Source organism: Phyllobates terribilis, unplaced genomic scaffold, assembly GCF_046119375.1.
Source record: "Phyllobates terribilis strain yellow unplaced genomic scaffold, ASM4611937v1 Scaffold_3__8_contigs__length_932513732, whole genome shotgun sequence".
Taxonomy (NCBI): Eukaryota; Metazoa; Chordata; class Amphibia; order Anura; family Dendrobatidae; genus Phyllobates; species Phyllobates terribilis.
This window is the reverse complement of record NW_027362763.1, coordinates 51225834-51247011: the sequence shown is the minus strand read 5'-3', so window position 1 is coordinate 51247011 and position 21178 is coordinate 51225834.

Genomic DNA, 21178 nt, shown 5'->3' with positions numbered 1-21178 from the left:
AAAAATCTGATCTATCTTGATGCTGCCAAGTGCTTGAATGCCCGTCAGGCTAGGTGGGCACTTTTTTTTCTCGCGGTTTAATTTTTCCGTTACTTACATCCCGGGTACCAAGAATGTTAAAGCGGATGCTTTGTCTCGCAGCTTTTCTCCCATGGTCGGTGTTGAGGAGGAGGTGGAGAGCATTTTACAAGAAGGTGTTGTGATTGCTGCTTTGGACTTCGTTTTGGAGGATGAGATTCTTAAAGCACAGGAGAATGCCCCATCTAACACTCCCCATGGGAGGTTGTTTGTGCCTAGGACCTTTAGGAGAGATTTGTTTGTTGAGTGTCATGAGTCTCGGTTGGCAGGTCATCCAGGAATTTCTGAGACCAAGAGACTTGTGGGTCGCAGTTTTTGGTGGCCTGGATGGCAGAAGGAAGTCATTAAGTGGGTGCGCCAATGTACTGTGTGTGCAAGATCCAAGTCTTCGCATGCTCCTGCTGCGGGGTTGCTTTGCCCTCTGGAGGTTCCTAGTGCACCTTGGACACACCTGGCTATGGACTTTATTACTGACCATCCTCCCTCTGAAGGTTTCACGGTCATCTGGGTGGTCGTGGACCGTTTTAGCAAGATGTGTCACTTGGTTCCCTTCATCAAACTGCCTTGCGCTAAGACACTCGCTAAGGCCTTTGTCAAGGAGATTGTCAGACTACATGGTGTTCCTACTGACATTGTTTCTGATAGGGGACCTCAGTTCGTGGCTCGTTTTTGGCGTGCCTTTTGTGACAGGTTGGGAGTTCATTTGTCATTTTCATCCGGATATCATCCTGAGTCTAATGGCCAGACAGAAAGGAAGAACCAGGATGTTGAGCAGTTCTTGCGTTGTTTTGTGGCAGACAATCAAGAGGGGTGGTCTGAGTTTCTGCCACTTGCTGAATTTGCTCTTAACAACCATACATCCTCTTCTGCTGGGTGTTCGCCTTTTTTTTGTTGTTCTGGGAGACATCTGTCTTTTGGGTCATTTTCCAAATTGGTTTCGGCTGTGCCTGAGGAGGAGAGTTTTTTCGGTGATTTGGAGAGAGTTTGGACGGATGTGCGTGGTAATCTTCAGGAGGCTAACAAAAAATCTAAGAGGTACTTTGATAGGAAACGACAAGAGGTTTTGTTTGCTGCTGGTGACATGGTTTGGTTGTCCTCTAAGAATCTGTGATTGAGGATTCCTTCTAAAAAACTGGGTCCCAAGTTCATAGGGCCCTTTAAGGTACTTCAGATAGTTAACCAATCTGCTGTTAGGCTGGAGGTTCCTACGTCCTGGAGGATTAATCCGGTGTTTCATGTTTCTCTGTTGAAAAAAGCTGATGTGTCGGATGGTGACGCCTCTGCCACTGTTCCTCCGGTGGTGGAGGACGGGGAATATGAAATTTCCCGCATCCTAAATTCTAGACGGTATAGAGGGAGTTTGCAGTATCTCGTCGCTTGGAAGGGTTTTGGACCTGAGGATAACTCATGGGTGAGGGCGGATGATGTTTCTGCCCCCAGACTTGTCCGAGCGTTTCACAGGAGGTTTCCTGGTAAGCCTGGGCCTAGGGGATCCGGAGGATCCTCTTAGAAGAGGGGGTACTGTTACAACTCTCCTGTTAGGTTTTTTTTAGTTTGCTGGTCACATGACCATTTTTGCCTATTTAATCCGGCTCCGCCCTCCTGGCTTTGCTGGACTTCATTTGTATTTACTACTGTTGAGCTAGCTTGTTGCTCTATTGCCGTTCTCTGTTAGTTTTGCTAGGTCTTCTGACCTCTATGCTTTTTGTTGTGTGTTTGTCTTTGACTGCTACTATTTCTGCTAGGAGGTGTCCAACTTATCCCAGTCCCTAGATCTTGTAGGGATCCCTCCCCCACATCTATAGGTTTGCGTTCAGACTAGCCGAGGACTTTAGCGGGTCTGATCGCAGGATCAGGTTCCCCGTTACATCGTAGGGATCTAGTTTAGTTCTATTGTAGGGACAGATCTCCTGCCTTTCCTTAGTTTCTGTAGCAGATCATAACACTGCTATGACAAGGCTTTTTTGCCGCTGCTCTTTTAACCTGACGTAATTGCCTGTAGGAAAGAGCCCACAATTTTCCCTTATCAGCACGCACACGTGTGTACTGTGAATCAGCTACATACTTCTTGATTGTCCGATGATCACAATTTGTTGCTTCTCTGCAGCCGACACATCCTTTTTCTTTCCCATTTTGACAGAAAATGTAGGCTGCTTAATAATGTGGGACAGCCTTCTTAAGTAGTCTTGCCTTTCATTGGACACACCTGCCAAACTAATTAGCACAGGTGTCTGCAATTGCTTACAGTGATATAAAGAGCCCAGACACACATCACCATCAATGAGTTTAACTGACAAACAAAAAAATTCTTACCTTATCACTCCTAAACACTTATTGCATAATAATTTGGAACACCGTGTACATGTGCTTTTCCACAAAACACCAGTGGTTCACGTAGTGAATCTTACAGTTCTAACTTGCCAACCGTGGTCTGTATGGAGTTGTTCAATAAAGGGCCCAAAATTAAGATAACACAGACTGGAGAGGTCTCTATGAATACAAATTCCTAAGTATTTGATACCCTGTGAGGGCCAGGCAAAGGGAAAGTTGGACTGGATGGAATCCTGTATGGTTTTTGGGAGGGAGACATCGAGGGCCTCAGACTTCGCTGCATTGATTTTAAAATTTGACCATGTAACAAAGTGATCTATTTCAGCCATAACAGCAGGGATGGATATATGTGATTGAGTGATATATACTAGGACATCATCAGCAAATGCAGAGCACTTGTACTCGGTGCCTCCCACCTCAATCCACCTAATATTGGGGTTATGGCGAATTGATGAGAGCAGGTGCTCCATTACTAGGATGTATAAGAGATGGGACAGAGGACATCCCTGCCTTGTCCCATTGGTGATTATGAAAGGTGATGATAATGTTCCATTTATCTTCAGCCTAGGTGACGTATTGCGATACATGGCCGTGATTTTGGCTATAAAAGGGTCCCCTAGACCCCTACCCCAAGCTTTTTAAGAGAATAATATATGGCGTGCAAGGAGACTCTATGGAATGCTTTTTCAGCATCCAATGAGAGTATCTAATTACAAATTTTTAACTACATGTAGCCCAGGAAATACTTTGTGCCTAGTAGCAGTGTCTGCTAGTCAGCGGATTATCCCAGCTGTTAAGCAAGCTACACCACCTGTGGTTTGGACACTTAATTTTTTTAAAGGAAATGGTTTGGGCCCCCGGGACACTCAGTGAAGAGCATCGGGGAGGCACCCCAAGGCATAGGGGCTGGGACTGGCGGTAGGACGCCTTGCGGTGGACCGCCAAGCTGGATCCTTATAAAAGCTTTTTAACTGCAGCAGCTTTAGTGGACACTACTGGAGCTGGAATTACGCGGCTGCTGGCATGAGACTTGCCCTCCAATAGATCCTTGTAAAAGGATTTAAAGTGTACTCATTCAAATTAGAGAGACAATTTAAATTAAAAAGATTAGACCTGCCTCCACCACAGGGGGGCTCGCTCGACCCACCAGTGGACAGGCACCAGTATTGGGAGAGGGGGGCTGGCCATCAGGGTTCACCGCGGCTCTGGCACAAACCCGGCGACACGGAGGTGGCATGGGCAGGAGCGGACTGGCCGTGTCGGCTTCTCACTTTTTGGATTTTAGAAGGGCATGACATGCCTATATCTGTGTCTCCCCCTCCTTTTACTCCTCCACCTCTTTTATTTTCGCATGACTATATGTACTTGTCACTTTTCCATGTGTTAGTTATGTCTTCTGAGCAGTTTGTCAGCTTTTGGACACCTTTGAAGGTGTTTTCTATGTGTTTCTATGTGTTTTTGTTTGCCTGCCATTGGTTTAACGGTGTTCGAAGGTGTTCAACGAACAGTTCGGCAAACATACGGGTGTTCGACGAACCGAACCGAACTCGAACACTACAGGGGTGGCTCAACACTAATTATCGGTAAAGGCTGTAAATTTAGTTGAGACTAGGTGATGTTTGAATCTTTTAGTGATAGCCCAGACCAAGGCCAGGAACTCCAGCTTAAAGGAACTGTAATTCTCTGGGTTCCTCTCAGTAGGGCGAAGCTTCCTACTGGCATAGGCAATTACCTTTTCTCTGCCGTTTTGCTTCTGGGACAACACAGCTCCCAGTCCCTTGTTGCTGGCATCTGTGTATAACAGGAAGGGTTGGCTGTAGCCAGGGTAAGCCTGGATCTCCTCCCCGGTTAGAGTATCCTTCATCAATGCAAAGGACTCAGTCTGTTCTTTGCCCCACTGGAATGAGGGACTTTTACCTCTTTTGGACTGTCCTACTAGGAGATCTTGTAAAGGTGCTGCCTTTTTGGTGTAGTCCTTAATGAACCTCCAGTAGTACCCGACCAGTCCCAGAAATTGACGTACTTCTTTGATGTTCCTTGGTTCAGGCCATTTCTGGATGGCAGTGACCTTCTCTGGGTCTGGTGCTACCTCCTCTGAGCAGACTACGAGTCCCAGGTACTGAACCTTCCGTTTGAGCAGGTGGCACTTGGAAGGTTTTAGTATCATCCCATACCGGGACAATGCCTCAAATACCTCCGCCAGGTGCTTTAGATGGTCTTCATACGTCCTCGAGTACACGATAACGTCATCCAGGTATAGCAGCACTGTCTCGAAGTTCCGGTGTCCCAAGCAACACTCCATGAACCTCTGGAACGTTCCAGGTGCGTTGCAGAGTCCAAACGGCATGCTCTTGAATTTGCATAATCCCATCGGGATGGTGAAGGCTGTCTTCTCCCGGTCTTCCTCAGCGACAGAAACTTGCCAGTACCCGCTAGTGTGATCCAATGTAGAGAAATAATTGGCAGATTTCAGTGCAGCCAGGGATTCCTTTATACGGGGCAAAGGGTATGCATCTTTATGTGTTATTCGATTAATTTGTCTATAATCTACACACATCCTCATGCTACCGTCCTTTTTTCTGACCAGGACCAGGGGAGCTGCCCAGGGGCTACAGATATCCCTTACTACCCCTGCCTTTTTCATGTCATGCAACATTTCTTTTGCTTTTTGGTAGTGTGCTGGTGGTATGGGTCTGTAACGCTTCTTAATGGGTGGATGGTTACCTATGGGTATGTGGTGTTGTACTCCTTTGACCCTTCCAAAATCAAGTGGGTGTTTACTAAACACCTGTTCGTATTCCTGAACCACTCTGTAAACACCGTGTTTTTGAAGGACAGGAGTGGCGTCAGTTCCAACATGGAGCTGTTGACACCATTCCTCCAGCTGAGTTTCGGAGTCATTGTCTTCCACCGTGTCTGGTGGGGTCAAGGATTCCACGGTGTGTATGGCATTATTATTCACAGTATACAGTCTGGCAACAGTGGCGTATCTTGGCAATTTGACTTCCTCCTCCCCACAATTTAGGAGGCGTATGGGTATCCTCCCATTGCGCACATCAACTACCCCTCTAGCAGTTAGGAGTCTAGGTCTGTGCTCTGAGTTTACAGGCTCTACTACCGCCTGGTAGTTTTGTCCCTTGAGACCTATTGCTGCCTTACACCAAATCAGCATTTCACTCATTGGGGGAATCACAATGGGTATCGGGTCTGGTAATGTACGGGTGACATTACCAATCTCACCACCTGATAGCTTTACCTGTTGCTGGTACAGGAGGGCTCGAATCTCTCTCTGGAGCACCTTCCTCTGTCCTGGTTTGGCAGTGTCAGCAATCTGTTGGAGTAAAAACAACACTTCTCCCAAACAGTTACCAACAACATTTGTGCCAAGTATCATATATGAGTTTGTATCACCAGGGTTAGACTCTATTACAATCAGTCCTTGGTCCTTTAGTTCCACCCTTCCCACCATCACTGTCACGTCCTTAACCCCGACTAGGTTCAGAGGAAGGCCATTGGAGGCATACACAGAGAGGTTTGGGGCTGGCGGGCGGAGTTCATCTATGGACCAGTACCTTTTGTAAAGAACGTCAGGTATGATGGTTACCTGTGACCCGGTGTCTAGTAGTGCAGGTGTTGCGATGCCAGCACAATGGACAGGAAAGGCCTTCCTCCTACAAACCGGTCATACCAGCTCGATGGGCCTGGTTGATCTACTCCTGGGTGTCGGCCCTTGGCCCCAGGGTTTGCCCATTTAAAGGACAGATCCATGTGGTGTGGCCTGCCTTGTGGCAACGGTAGCAGATGAGTTCTCCTGGAGGGCTACGTCGGTCGTTTGGCCTTCCACGGGGTGACATTGTCCTCCTTCTTCTCCTCATCCAGGGGACATCCTCAGGTCTGTCGGCGAGTAGGATCCTTCCTTCTGGCTCGGGCTCCGTCTGTAGCTGCAGGGCACTTCAGAGCGCAGGCTGTCCAGTTCGCTAGAGGACGCTGCTTCCACTTTTGCCTCAGCCGCTAATGAAGGGGCAGGGAGTGCTGTGGGCATTGGGATGGCCCCACCCTGGTAATGCTGGAAAGCAGTATCTGATGTTTCCAGGGGCTGAAGGCCTTTAATAGCCATGTCCTTCAGGGCATCAAAGGTGGCATTTGGATGATCTAAGACCCACCACCGTACAGTTCTGCTCTCCTCCTGGGACCTTAACCCCCGGATGAATTGTTCTATCAGCATTTTGTCTTCATCATGTATGCTGACTGGGCTAATCTGTTTCAGGGCCCGCAGGGCCTCTTGTAAACACCAGGCATAGTCCCGGTTGCTGTCCTCAGGTTTCTGGGTACAGTGGTAGAACCTCATCCGAAAATCTGTCTCAGTGCGGTTTTCAAAGACAGTTTGCAGCCTCTTAAATATAATAGATACTGATTCCTGGTCTGCGGACGGCCAGGTTTCAACTTCCCGCTCTGAGGCACCAGCCAATTGTCCCAGCACAACAGCGGCTCTCTGTTTACCAGTCATTGAGTACATGCCCAATACACCACATATTTTCCTTTTGAACCCAGGCAGGGTGTCTGGTTTGCCATCATACTGGGGAAGCCATTTTGCTCCGGGGATGTACGGCAGGGCCATGGGTATCACTGGAGTCACGACCCCTGCTGGTGGGGCGGCCGCTCCAGCCTGAGCAGCGCCGGGTGCGACTTGAGCATCAAGAGCGTTAAAAGGTGCTCCGGCGTCTTGCTGATCGTCGGCCATGGTTCTGCCCCCCTAGTAAACCGTAGCCTACCTTCTTTACTTTAATCAGGTAGGCCGCAGCTCCTCAGATCACGGTCTCCTTCCAGGACCTGACGCTCCTGTTGCTGCATCAGAGAGTGAAGCGGGGCTTGAGCTTCGCGCGCTACCAATGGTCACGCCTCTCTGGTTCCCACGATTACGCCACTCTTCTTACCACGCGGCGACGCGGTAATGGCTGCGATGTTCACCACAGTTAAAACACAGTTCAAATACGGCATACAGTACCCGGTGGCAATGGGCACGAAATCATGTTCGTGACGCCAGGAAGAATGTGACTCGCCCAGGGGACATGTAGGGGAGACTCGGTACCCGGGCCTAGACCTTCTGTGGGATGTCACGGCAGTCGGCTCCCGGGCCCGTACCCTGGGGTCACTCTTTAAAAGGGGTTTTGTTAACAGTTTTGTTTTGTGATGCCACCTGTGGTTCCCGGTAATGGGTACCGGCGCTGCTGCAGACCTCCGGGGGTGATGGGATGGCAGCTGAGATGTTTTTGCACCCCACGGAAGGAGCGGGCCCCCGGGGCAGGCTTGATGGAAGGGATGCAGGTGAGAAGTGGCCCGGTCGGGTCAGGGGGAATGACGGATACGCACACAGGGGATTCGCTTCAGTACCTTTACTGGTGTTGACGGCAGGTACAGTCCAGGGTACTTGATAGGAAGGGTGCACTTCTGGATTCTCCCCAGTGAGTGGGTATAAGGCCTCCTTATCTGTTTCTTCCTTCCACTAAAGCTTCTGGCCAGCCTGGAACTAGGCCTAGCTTTTATGCTGTTTCACTCTCTCACCTGTCTGCTTGTAGTAGAACTTTTCTTTGGCTACCGCTATCCCTGGATGCTGGGGCCTTCGTGGTTCCTAGTTCTGTAAAATGATTGTAGCTTCAGGTGAACCAAGGGTCTGGAATCCTCCTGGTATGCCGGTTGTCCCTCCTGGGTATAGAGGACCTTGTAAGCGCGGACCCGGTGTCCGGCTTGTGTCCTGGGGTGAGCTTCAGATGCTCCCCTGCCCCCTTAACTCTTCTCTCCTCTCTCTTTGCCTTGGCCACACTCGGGGCCCTCAACACAGCAGCAGACGTGTTGCTTCTTCACTGCTCTAAAGTGTCAGCACACTCTCTCTATCTAACTCCACCCTCCAGTATATATATCCCTAACAGGGCTCCCTCTGGTGGTATGAGGTGGAAGGGTGGAGCTGTCTGTGTGTAGTAAGGGCCTCTTGTGGAGAAGTCCGTCCATGCATCCTTTTGGGTCCTGTGGTACCTGTAGTAGCAGGGTGCCACAATATCAAGGGACGACCATCATGACACTTCCTTGCTTCCTTTATGACTGAAGTATTGATTAATGGCACTATGCTGGGGAGATCTTATGATGTGCTTATCCTTACTTGGATTTGGTGCATCTCTTTCCATACTGCGGCTAGCTTTCCCGTTGTGTGCGCTTTCGGTTGCGGGCCGAATTAGGTTGCCGTGGTGACGCGTCCTCCAACGTCACTTCTCCACTCCTCCCGGGCTGACGCGTCGGCCGGCGGACGGAGCTTGGTGACGTGGAACGCTGCTGCCGCTACTTCCGTTCTGTTGCGGCTTCCAGAAGCGCCGATGCAGCCACACGTGAGTACACTGTGCACGGCCCAATATAAGGGAGCTTCCCTACCCCCTATGTATCCTTCCCCCCAAAGAAGCGGAACACGAAACGCGCGTTGGGGTTGTCCTTTTTCTCACAGTCACCAGGTTGTATTGCCTCTTCCCTCCACTCCCTATATACCTGTCGTGTTATGATGTCTTATGTCTGCTTTATGTTGAATGGATCTCTCTTGACACTAGTCTATATTGCATTTTAACCAGCACTCAGCTATATGTCTTCTCGCCATAACTCCTGGTCTTCCTAGGGTTTTTGTGGTAGTGTTACCATGTTGAGTTTTAATCTTTTTTGCTTCAAGGTTATATACAGCACTATCTATGGACTTTTTTTCCTCATATATATTGCATGCAACACTTTATAGCCTCTACTGATAGTTTATTCACTTGACAGGTTTTCATACCATTGAGTTTATTTGTGTGACTCTATATCTTGGGTCCTCACTATCACTAATTGCTGTATTATTATTTTTTCTATTGCATGTGACACTTTACAGATTTTTTCTGATTGATTGGATAGGCCTGCTATGTGACGCGCCCCCTGCGCCGCTGTGTGGGGGAATACCCGGTGACGGGTCTCTGTGTAATGCTAGGGGTTGTAGTCTCCGTGGCAGCGACTCGGTCCCGTGGCTCAGGGTGGTCAAACCAGTGGCGGATCTGTTTACTTGGTTTTTAATGTTGAAATGTCCGACTACGCCACCCGTGGATTGCGGTCACTGAGAACCGCCGCTGCGGGGAAGACCGCTGAGGCTGATGTTGTGTGCGCAGCAGAGGGTAGTAGTATAGCCTCAGGGCAGCGTGTGTAGATGATGAAGGTCGCGGTGCATGGGCGCATCAGAAATGACTCAGAGTCCGTGCAGTGCAGTTCAGGGTCTTTACTGTTGGTAATGAAGAAGGCCCTGCGGGGAGTACTAGTTAACATTAGAGGCCTGGTCAGTCTGTGAGCGAACAAGAGTCCCCCTGGCCAGGTGGAGGTGTAGGCCTTCCCGTCTGACTGCACTCTTCCTGGCTACCCTGCTGTAGTCGTGTGGTAGCCCACGTCCCTGAGTGTACCGTGTGGTGCTCACCTGTATGGCTGGTGACTTGGGGCCTTTGGTACCTTCCGCTCCTCGATGGCGGTGCCGGTCCCTTGCTTGTGACTGAGCCTCCGGGCTTTCTATGGCCAGAGGACCTGGAATCCCCTGCCATGTGGTTTCTGCTGCTGGATGTGAATATCCTCACAGCCTCGGACTCCGGTTTCCGGTTCTCTGCATCTTCAGCCAGGACGAGCTCTGCTTGCTCCAGTCCCTGGTCTTCAGCTCTTGGCTCCTACAGAGCTCCTTGCTGCTCTGTCCCTGTCTCTGGAACTACTCACTAACCCCACCCCAGATCCAGTTTATAAATGACACGTCCCCCCCCCCCTGGACTGGGGCAGGAGGCGTTGCATGCAAATGTGCTCCTGACCAGGAAAACCCATGCTCGCTCTCAGACATGGTATTTCCACCACTGTGGCAACCAGACCCCCTGGGGTGCCACATTCCCCCCTGGTAAATTTTAGTACTCCTGGACTAAACACATTTTATGAAAACATACATAACAGGGTATAAGCAATAACACATCAACATATGTAGAAGGAGTTCAGTCTTTATAGGTCACGGCGCTTCCGCAACCAGGTGTCCATGTCACCCAATATGTATTTTGAGGGACCCGTCCCAAACCCTCCACGTAGTCCCTGGGGTGGCTACAGGGCATTGATGATTCGGCGTTGGACGACGTCTTCAGCCACCTCCACGGGTTTTAGTTCTGTGGTCTGGCACAAAAGGGGCACTTAACAGGTGCAACTATTTACAAGGTACAGTTCCGGTTATTCATTGTCCATAACCTGCCAGTCCATAAACCCTGTCGGGTAACTTGAGAAACATAATTAGTATTCAGGCAACAAACATTGAACATTTCAACAGTGGCAATACACAGGTATATATATCACATTTAAATTCTCCAGCGGGCGCGTATTTGACCCCTGGTGCTCCTGGTGGACCTACGTAACCCACTATCTGGTGGTGTTCTTTCTGGGTCCCCTGTTTCCACCCCTTTTGTAGTGGGGTCGCTAGTGTCTGCACTACAGGTGTTTGGAGATGTTATGGGTAGGTTGGGCAGCTTTCTGCATACTCTTTGGCTTACCACAGGCACGGCAGGCTCACTACTAGCAGAGGGTTGGTTCTCCTGGGCTGCTGGTATGGAATCTTCTGCCTCCGGGGCCGGTTGCTCTCCCAACGCTGCTTGTTCTTCTGTAGGCCCTTGAGGGGCTGGCTGGAGAAAGGTAAGGACGGGTACCACAATAGCGTTGTTAATTTGTGTCCAGGACTGGGGAAATTCGCCGAGTACTGTACTGACCATTTCTTCCCTTTCCTCTGCGGTTTGAGGGCTATCTTGGTCTTCATCAGTGCTTTGCAGCTGCTTGGGACACTTCTTCAGGTGGTCTCTGGAGACAGTGGCTGTGGTCTCTCCTCCATCCTTACTGATAATGCATACTTTCGGATTTTCATGGCTTGAGGGCAGTACTGTGTACGGGTCTTTCTCCCACTGGTCATCCAACTTATGGAGCCGCCTCTTCCTCTTCAAGACCTGCTCTCCAGGTGCCAGGGGAACAGCCGGAGCATGCTGACTGTAAGCCGTCTCTTGCCTTTCTCTTGCTTGAGACAGACTTCTCTCAACACTCTCCTGCACTTTCCGGTACTGCTGCTGCCGTTCTGTATCCCAGTCTGCCCCTGGCGAGGTGTCCTCGGGTGTCAGGACTCCCATATCCAGGTCAATAGACAGCTTACCAGGTCTTGCTCTCATTAGGTAAGCCGGGGTGCAGTTGGTGGAATTTACTGGGATGTGGTTATACAAGTCCACCAGATCAGTCAGTTTTTCAGGCCACAGACTGCGTTCTTCCAGGGGCAACGTTTTCAGCAAGTCTATCACCACCTGGTTCATCTTTTCGCACAATCCGTTGGTTTGGGGGTGATAGGGCGTTGTCCTTATTTTCTTGCAGCCATAGAGGTTGCAGAACTCCTGGAAGACCTCCGCTTCTTAGGCTGGACCTTGGTCAGTCAACACTTGCTCCGGATACCCGTGTGGACGGCAGAAGTGCTGCTGGAAGGCTCTAGCTGCTGTCTGAGCTGTTAAGTCCTTGACAGGGACCACCACCAGGAACCGGGAGTAGCGGTCTACGATGGTGAGGGCATAGACGTACCCGGACCTACTTGGAGCCAGCTTCACATGGTCCAGGGCTTCCAGTTCTAGTGGCTGCTTGGTGATGATGGGCTGCAGGGGAGCCTTCTGGCTGGCACGGTCCTTCCTTCTCAGGTTGCACGGGCCGCAGTCTCTGCACCATCTCTCAATGGCCTCTCTCATGCCTACCCAGAAGAACCGTTCATGCAACAGGAACTCCAACTTCTTCCATCCAAAGTGCCCTGCTCCATCGTGGTATGCCTCCAGGACCATAGCCGCGTCTCATCTCGGGACCACTACCTGCCAGGTCAGCTCTTGTGTCCGGGAGTTGACAATTCGCCGCCACAGCTTCCCCTTGTAGAGAAACAGTTTACTCTTCTCCTTCCACAGCTGTTTGGTCTCTTCCGGAGCGTCTGGGTCAAAGCGGGCATCAGCCTGTGTCAGCATCTCTTTTACCAGGCTTGCGTCTCCACCCAGCTGTAGTGGGGTAAGGGATTGAACGTGGCAGAGTGCTTGTCCCTTACACAGTGGGAACACTGGGTAATCCCATGACGATGGAACGCAGGGAGTTCAATCTCCTCCAGTTCTTCTGGATCTTCCCCTCCGTCTGGCAAGTTCGGCATCCTGGACAGGGCGTCTGCGTTGGCATTTGTGTGTCCCGCCCGGTATTTGATGGTAAACTCATAGTTGGACAGCTGGGCCATCCATCTTTGCTCCAGGGCACCAAGTCTTGCAGTGTCCAGGTGTGTCAACGGGTTGTTGTCCGTGTACACAGTGAACTTGGCAGAGGCAAGGTAATGTTTGAAACGTTCCGTCACTGCCCACACCACTGCCAGGGACTCTAGCTTGTAGGAGCTATAATTCTCAGGGTTTCTCTCTGTGGGCCGTAGTTTACGGCTGGCGTAAGCAATTACCCATTCTCTGCCCTGCTGGATCTGGGATAGTACGGCTCCCAGCCCCACGTTACTGGCGTCTGTGTGAAGGATGAAAGGCTGGCCGTAATCAGGGTAAGCCAGGATCTCATCCCCCGTGAGGGCCATCTTCAGCTGGCGGAAAGACTCCTCTTCCAGCTTGTCCCACCTGAAGGGCGGCTTCTGATTCTTGGTCTTTGACTGACCTAACAGGAGGTTTTGCATAGGGGCTGCCATTTTGGTGAACCCAGGGATGAATCTTCGCTAGTAGCCTACCAACCTGAGGAACTGCCGCACTTCCTTTATGCTGGAGGGTCTTGGCCAGTCCTTAATCACTGTGATCTTATCTGGGTCTGGAGCTACTCTGTCAGCACTCACCAGGTGTCCCAGGTACTGTACCTTTGGTTTCAGTAGATGACACTTGGAGGGTTTCACCTTTAGGCCATAGCCTGCCAGGGCGTCAAACACCTCTGCCAGGTGTTTCAGATGGTCCTCATATGTTTTGGAATACACGATGACATCGTCCAGGTATAGCAGGACCATCTCGAAATTCCTGTGCCCCAGGCAGCACTCCATCAACCGCTGGAAGGTTCCTGGTGCGTTGCAGAGCCCGAACGGCATACAGTTGAATTCGCTGAGATCCATCGGGGTGGTGAACGCGGTCTTCTCCTTGTCTGCCTCCGCTACAGGAACCTGCCAGTACCCGCTAGTAAGATCCAAAGTGGAGTAGAAGTTAGCAGACTTTAATGCAGCTAAAGATTCCTCGATCCTAGGTAACGGGTACGCATCTTTGTTTGTGATACGGTTGACCTTTCTGTAATCTACACACATTCTCATGGTGCCATCTTTCTTTTTCACAAGAACTAGTGGAGCTGTTCAAGGGCTACAGCTGTCCCTGATTACCCCAGCCTAATTCATTTCTCGCAACATTCCCTTGGCATTCTGATAGTGTGCAGGGGGTACAGGTCGGTATCTTTCCTTTATGGGTGGATGGTCTCCTGTGGGGATGTGGTGTTCTACCCCCTTTACTTGCCCAAAGTCTAGCGGGTGTTTGCTAAAGACTCTTTCGTACTCCTGCACCACCCGGTAGACTCCCTGTTTTTGGTGTGAGGGAGTGGACTCGGTGCCCACCTGCAGTTTCTGACACCAGTCCTCCATTTGTTTCTTGGAGCCGTTACCCTCCTCTGGTTGAGATGGAGGCAAGGGTTCCACAGCGTTTACAGAGTTTTGTTTAACGGTGAACAATTTGGCTAGAGGGGCATACCGGGGCAAGTATACTTCTCTTTCCCCAATGTTTAGGATGCGGACAGGTACCCTCCCATGGCGTACATCGACCACCCCCCGTGCTGTCAAAATGGTGGGCCTACTGTCTGAGTAGACGGGTTCTACCATGGCTTGGTAGTCCCTTCCTCTTAACCCGATTGCAGTCCGGCACCAGATCATCATCTCACTTTTTGGGGGCATGGCGATAGGAAACGGGTCACTCATCCTAACACTACCAATCTCACCACCAGACAGTTCTACCTGTTGCCTTTTCATCAGGGCTCTGATCTCTTTTTGTAGGACACGCTGCTGGCTGGAGCTGGCGTTCACCGCAACCTGCTGTAATATGACAATTATCTCTGCAAGACAATTTTCAATAACATTAGTACCCAAGGTTGTCTTAAGGTGGCTTTCACGACGGTCAATGTCCACAATAATCAGTCCTTGAGCTGGCAGTTCAGCTTTACCAATTTGATGGTCACCTCCTTGAATCCCACCTGCGGTACAGGCTGACTATTGCTGGCGATGATGCTCAAATCGTCATCTGGGTAGCGGGTAATATCTGAGTCATTCCAGTACCGCTTAAAAAGCACATAGGGGATGGTGGTTACCTGTGACCCGGTGTCCAGTAGTGCACTCATAGGAATGCCATCCAGCACCACAGGCAAGACTGGTCGTCCCCCTACGTACTTATCACGCCAGCTCGATGGGCCTGATGGTCTTATGCCCAGGGAGTTGGCCCTCTGCCCCAGGTTGGGCCCGTTTAAATGACAGTACCTTGCCATATGTCCTGGTTGGTTGCAGCGGCGGCAGATGGGTTGTCCGTCCTGGTCGTAGCAGTCGCTGGGCCTTCCTCTGGACAACGGGATCCTCCTCTGTCGGCGCCAAGGGACGTCCTCCGGACTGGAAGCCAGCTGGATCTTTCCTGGGGGGGACACCTGTAGCGACTGCACAGTTCTGGTTAGCGCGGCAACGCTTTTGGTCAGCTCTTGGACCTGATGGTGCAGGTCTGCAGCCGGGGCTTTGTCCAAAGCCTGTGCATCAGCTCTCACAGGCTCTGCAGACAAGGGCGCAGCCTCCTGGTGATAGGTGATAGCAGGGTGCCTGTGGGTTACAGCGCCACCTGGTGCCGGTTCTCGGAGCACCCGGATGGCTCTGTCTTTAAACTGCGTAAAGTCCAAATCAGGGTTCTACAAGGCTATTACACGCAACTGGGTTCGGTGGGCACTGGACTGTAGACCGTCAATGAACTGTTCAGTCAAAAGCTTATCCTCATTCCACACGCTGTCAGGGTCTGCCTGCTTAATGGCTCTCAGGGCCTCCTGCAAATTCAAAGCATAGTCCCGTATACTGTCTTGTGCCCGCTGTTTGCATCCACAAAATTTTAGTTTGATCTCTGCTGAGGTGCGGGTATCAAAAGTGTCCTTTAGACGGGCCAGTATTTCCTTTACAGTCCCCTTTTCCCTGGCTGACCAGGACTTCACTTCTCTTTGGGCTGCTCCGATTAACTAGCCTATCAGGATGCTCACTTTTTGTTCCTCGGACAGGGGGTATACTTTGAATAGGCTATTCAGTCTTTCTTTAAAGTCGCTCAGGGTATGCGACTCCCCTGAGTACTGGGGTAACCATGCCGCTCCGGGGATATATGGCATCGTGAACGGCATCACTGCAGCAGCAGCCGCGCTGGCGGTGGGAGCTCCCTCCATACCTGGTGTCTTCCTCCCCCCTAGTTAACCGTGGCCTACCTTCCATTGATTCTTCTCCGTAGGCCGCGGATCCGCAGGCGATCGTCGGGGTCGAGGACCTTGCGTCGCGCGCTGGTGACATCGGCGTCCACTGGGCTCCTCCCAGGACCTTGCGCAGCGTCAGTGCGTAAGGCGGGGCTTCAGCTCTCACGCGCTTTCGGCGTCCACGCCCCTCTTCTTCCCGCGCGGCGTCCCGAAAATGGCACCCAATGGTGGGAAAATGGCTGCGGATGGCGGGAAAACGGCTGCGGATGGCGGGAAACTTCACCACGGTAAGTATCACAGTCTTTCTTCAGGCACGCAGTACCCGGTTTGTTGCGGGCACGAAATCCTGCCGACTATGGCAAAGTTGACGCGCCCCCTGGGCCGCTGTGTGGGGTAATACCCGGAGCCGGGTCTCTGTGTAATGCTGGGGGTTGTAGTCTCTGTGGCGGCGACCCGGTCCCGTGACTCAGGGTGGTCAAACCAGTGGCGGATCTGTTTACTTGGTTTTTAATGTTGAAATGTCCGACTATGCCACCCGTGGATTGCGGTCACTGAGAACCGCCGCTGCGGGGCAGACCGCTGAGGCTGATGTTGTGTGCTCAGCAGAGGGTAGTATAACTCCCCACGGGAGGAGTATAGCCTCAGGGCAGCGTGTGTAGATGGTGAGGGTCGCGGTGCATGGGCGCAGCAGAAATTACTCAGAGTCCGTGCAGTGCAGTTCAGGGTCTTTACTGTTGGTAATGAAGAAGGCCCTGCCGGGAATACTGGCTAACATTAGAGGCCTGGTCAGTCTGTGAGCGAACAAGAGTCCCCCTGGCCAGGTGGAGGTGTAGGCCTTCCCATCTGACTGCACTCTTCCTGGCTACCCTGCTGTGGTCGTGTGGTAGCCCACGTCCTTGAGTGTACCGTGTGGTGCTCACCCGTATGGCTGGTGACTTGGGGCCTTTGGTACCTTCCGCTCCTCGATGGCGGTGCTGGTCCCTTGCTTGTGACTGAGCCTCCGGGCTTTCTATGGCCAGAGGACATGGAATCCCCTGCCAGGTGGTTTCTGCTGCTGGATGTGAATATCCTCACAGCCTCGGTTTCCGGTGTCTGGTTCTCTGCGTCTTCAGCCAGGACGAGCTCTGCTTGCTCCAGTCCCTGGTCTTCAACACATGGCTCCTACAGAGCTCCTTGCTGCTCTGTCCCTATCTCTGGAACTACTCACTAACCCCACCCCAGATCCAGTTTATAAAGGGCAGGTTCCTCCCCTCCCTGGACTGGGGCAGGAGGCGTTGCATGCAAATGTGCTCCTGACCAGGAAAACCCATGCTCGCTCTCAGACATGGTATTTCTACCACTGTGGCAACCAGACCCCCTGGGGTGCCACATATGCCTCTATGTTATCCTTGTATGTGCTGATACCTATTACCTCACTCATACTCTCGGTCATATTCCCAACCTACTGACTGTGGGATCCTTCTATTTACTTCTCCTTTTTTAGTACTGTGTTTTTTACTGACTGTTTTAATGAATTTAACCGCTTCCCGACTGCCCACTGTACATAAACGTCGGCGCTGCCTGGGCTCTGGTTAGGAATGTTTATGAACAGTCGGCGGTCCACTTACCGGGGGTTGTCGGGGGTCTCTCCGATGGCCCCCTGATGCCTTCCAGGACCTGCCGTTGTTATGGCAGCTGGAGGTCACATGAACGCCTCCAGATCTGCCATATATGGTGCCCTGCTAGGCTCAGTCTGCAGCTGAAGCCTAGGAGGAGACAGACAGTGTGAAACTGTCAGCAAACTTCTCATGCAATGTAATACATGTCTATTACATTTCATGAGAACAGTGATTAGAAAAATAAAAATTAATGTCCAATACAGGACTAAGTAAAAAAGTAAAAAAAAAGTCTAAAAATTGTTTTCAAACTGTTAAAAAAAATCACAAAATAAATAAAAATAAATAAAATATTAAACCAATAAATCCGTATATTTATTCAAAAACAAAAAGAGTACACATATTTGGTATCGCCGCGTCTGAAACAACCCAATCTATAAAACTGTAATACTAATTAACTCCTGTGCACACCGCAATAAAAATAAATAAAAAACGGAGCAAAAAACTATGCTTTTTCATCATATCGCCAAACAAAAAGTGGAAAAAGAAATGCAATCAAAAAGCAAAATGGAAATAAAAATGGTACCGCTGAAAACGTCATCTTGTTCGACAAAAAAAAAGCCGCTAGACAGCTTCATAAGCCAAAAAATAAAAAAGTTATAGCTCTCAGAATAAAGTGATGCAGAAAAAATATTTTTTCTATAAAATTGTTTTATTGTGTAAAAGAGCCAAAACATAAAAAAATATACAGTAAGTGTAGTATCGCTGTAAACGTACTGACCCGAAGAATAACGCTGCCTGATCACTAGTGTTGAGCGATACCTTCCGATATCAGGAAATATCGTATCGGATTGGATCGGGCCGATACCCAAAAAGTATCGGATATCGCCGATTCCGATACCGGAAACCAATGCAAGTCAATGGGACACAAATATCGGAATGAAAATAAACCCTTTCTTTCCTTGTAGGTTAATTCTACATGAAGTAAAACAACTAAGAATAATGTAGAATGACATGAAAAGCCGGCAATTCATCAGCAGCATACACCAGTACCCGACAATTTACAACAGAAAGAATAGAGCTTCACACATAGATTAGATAGATAGAAACATGTCAGTCACATATATATGAAGTACTGTGACAGTGTTGCTTACTGTACTTGTCATTTAGTGTAAAGGATTTATTTTAAAAAATATTAGTGTTTTCGTGCACCGTCTCTTTAAGAAAGCCGGCCGGCAATTCAGCATCTGTACCCGACAATTTAGAATAGAAAGAATAGAGAATCACACATAGATTAGATAGATAGAAACATGTCAGTCACATATATAATAAGTACAGTGACAGTGTTGATTACTGTACTTGTCATTTAGTGTAAAGGATTTATTTAAAAAAATATTAGTGTTTTCGTGCACCGTCTCTTTAAGAAAGCCGGCCGGCAATTCAGCATCTGTACCCGACAATTTAGAATAGAAAGAATAGAGAATCACACATAGATTAGATAGATAGAAACATGTCAGTCACATATATAATAAGTACAGTGACAGTGTTGCTTACTGTACTTGTCATTTAGTGTAAAGGATTTATTTAAAAAAATATTAGTGTTTTCGTGCACCGTCTCTTTAAAAAAGCCGGCCGGCAATTCAGCATCGGTACTCGACAATTTATAACAGACAGAATAGAGCTTCACACATAGATTAGATAGATAGAAACATGTCAGTCACACATATATGAAGTACAGTGACAGTGTTGGTTACTGTACTTGTCATATAGTGTAAAGGATTTATTTAAAAAAATATTAGTGTTTTCGTGCACCGTCTCTTTAAAAAAGCCGGCCGGCAATTCAGCATCTGTACCCGACAATTTAGAATAGAAAGAATAGAGCATCACACATAGATTAGATAGATAGAAACATGTCAGTCACACATATAAGAAGCACAGTGACAGTGTTGATTACTGTACTTGTCATTTAGTGCTAAAATAAAGGATTTATTTAAAAAAAAAATTGGCGTGGGGTTCCCCGTAATTTTAGGCTCTAGCGGAGGTTAAGCAGACGGCTGGGGCAGATGTTTGAAGCCTGGGAAGGGGGTAATACCCACGGAGCTTCCCAGGCTACTAATATCAGCCCCCAGCTGAATACCTAGCCTTTACTAGCTATTAAAATGGGGGAACCCCCCCAAAAAAATAACGTGGGGTCCCCCCTAATTTAATAGCTAGCAAAGGCTAGGCAGACAGCTGGGGGCTGATTTTAATAGCCCAGGAAGGGTGCAATGAATATTGGCCCCCTCCCAGGCTAGAAACACCAGCCGTCAGCCGCCCCAGAAATGGCGCATCCATAGGATGCGCCAATTCTGGCACTTAGCCTCGCTCTTCCACGCTGCCCTGGTGGGGTGGCAGGGGGTAATAGGGCTGGGGTTGATGTCAGCTTATAATGCCAGCTGACATCAAGCCCAGGTTAGTAATGGAGAGGCGTCTATAAGACACCCCCATTACTAACCCCATAGTCAAAGTTAAAGAAAAACACAAACACCCAGAATAAAGTCCTTTAATTGAAATAAACACACAATTCTTTATTGTTCTAAATTAAACCATACTTACTGGCACGCCCATTCCAGCTGAAGCCAACGATCTCCTGCAATAAAAGAAAAATAATAAACCAACCTCATCCTTACCTTTCCATAGTTCCCACGACAGCTTCAGCTCTGCTACATCGAGATGACAGGCTGGACCGCAGCAGAACGCTGCCATCCAGCCTGTCATCCCGCAGACACTGAGAAGCGCAGGCGTGCTTGCGCTCCTCAGTGTCTCTCTGTGACGTCATCCAGATGAGCTGAGTTCATGTCCAATGAACTCAGCTCACCTCATGCACGTCACTGACAGCGTGGGAAAATTCTCACGCTGAAGTGCTGAGTGCAGGAGAATTTTCCCACGCTGTCAGTGACGTGCATGAGGTGAGCTGAGTTCATTGAACATGACCTCGGCTCATCTTTATGTTGCTTTATTATTTTTCTTTTATTGCAGGAGATCGTGGGGCTTCGCCCTATATTTGTGTCCAGTCAGGTACAGCAGGCAGGAACGGGCTGCCCCCAACCACCAGCTGGCTATTTGTACCTAGCCGGACACAACAATATAGGGAAGCCCTTTTTTTCTTAATTATTCCATGAATTTCATGAAATAATTAAAAAAAAAAATACGTGGGGCTTCACCCTATTTTTGTGTCCAGCCAGGTACAACTAGGCAGCTGGGGGCTGGAATCTGCAGCGCAGGGAGGCCCAAGCTTTCTGGGCCCCACCCGCTGCAAATTGCAGTCCGCAGCCGCCCCGGAAAATGGCGCGTTCATAGAAGCGCCATCTTCTGGCGCTGTACCCAACTCATCCAGGGCCCTGGTGTGGTGGCTCACTGGGTAATAAAGGGGTTAAGGCCAGCTTGGCATTATCAGCTGGCCCTAAGCCCGAAATTCATGGGGTCACGCCAATATTAGACATGACCGCCATGAATTTCTAGTAAAGTATTTTAAAAAAACACAAACACCCAGAAAAAAAGTCCTTTAATTGAAATAAAGACACAATTCTTTATTGTTCTAAATTAAACCATACTTACAGTCACGCCCATTCCAGCTGAAGCCAACGATCTCCTGTAATAAAAATAAAATAATAAACCAACATCATCCTTAC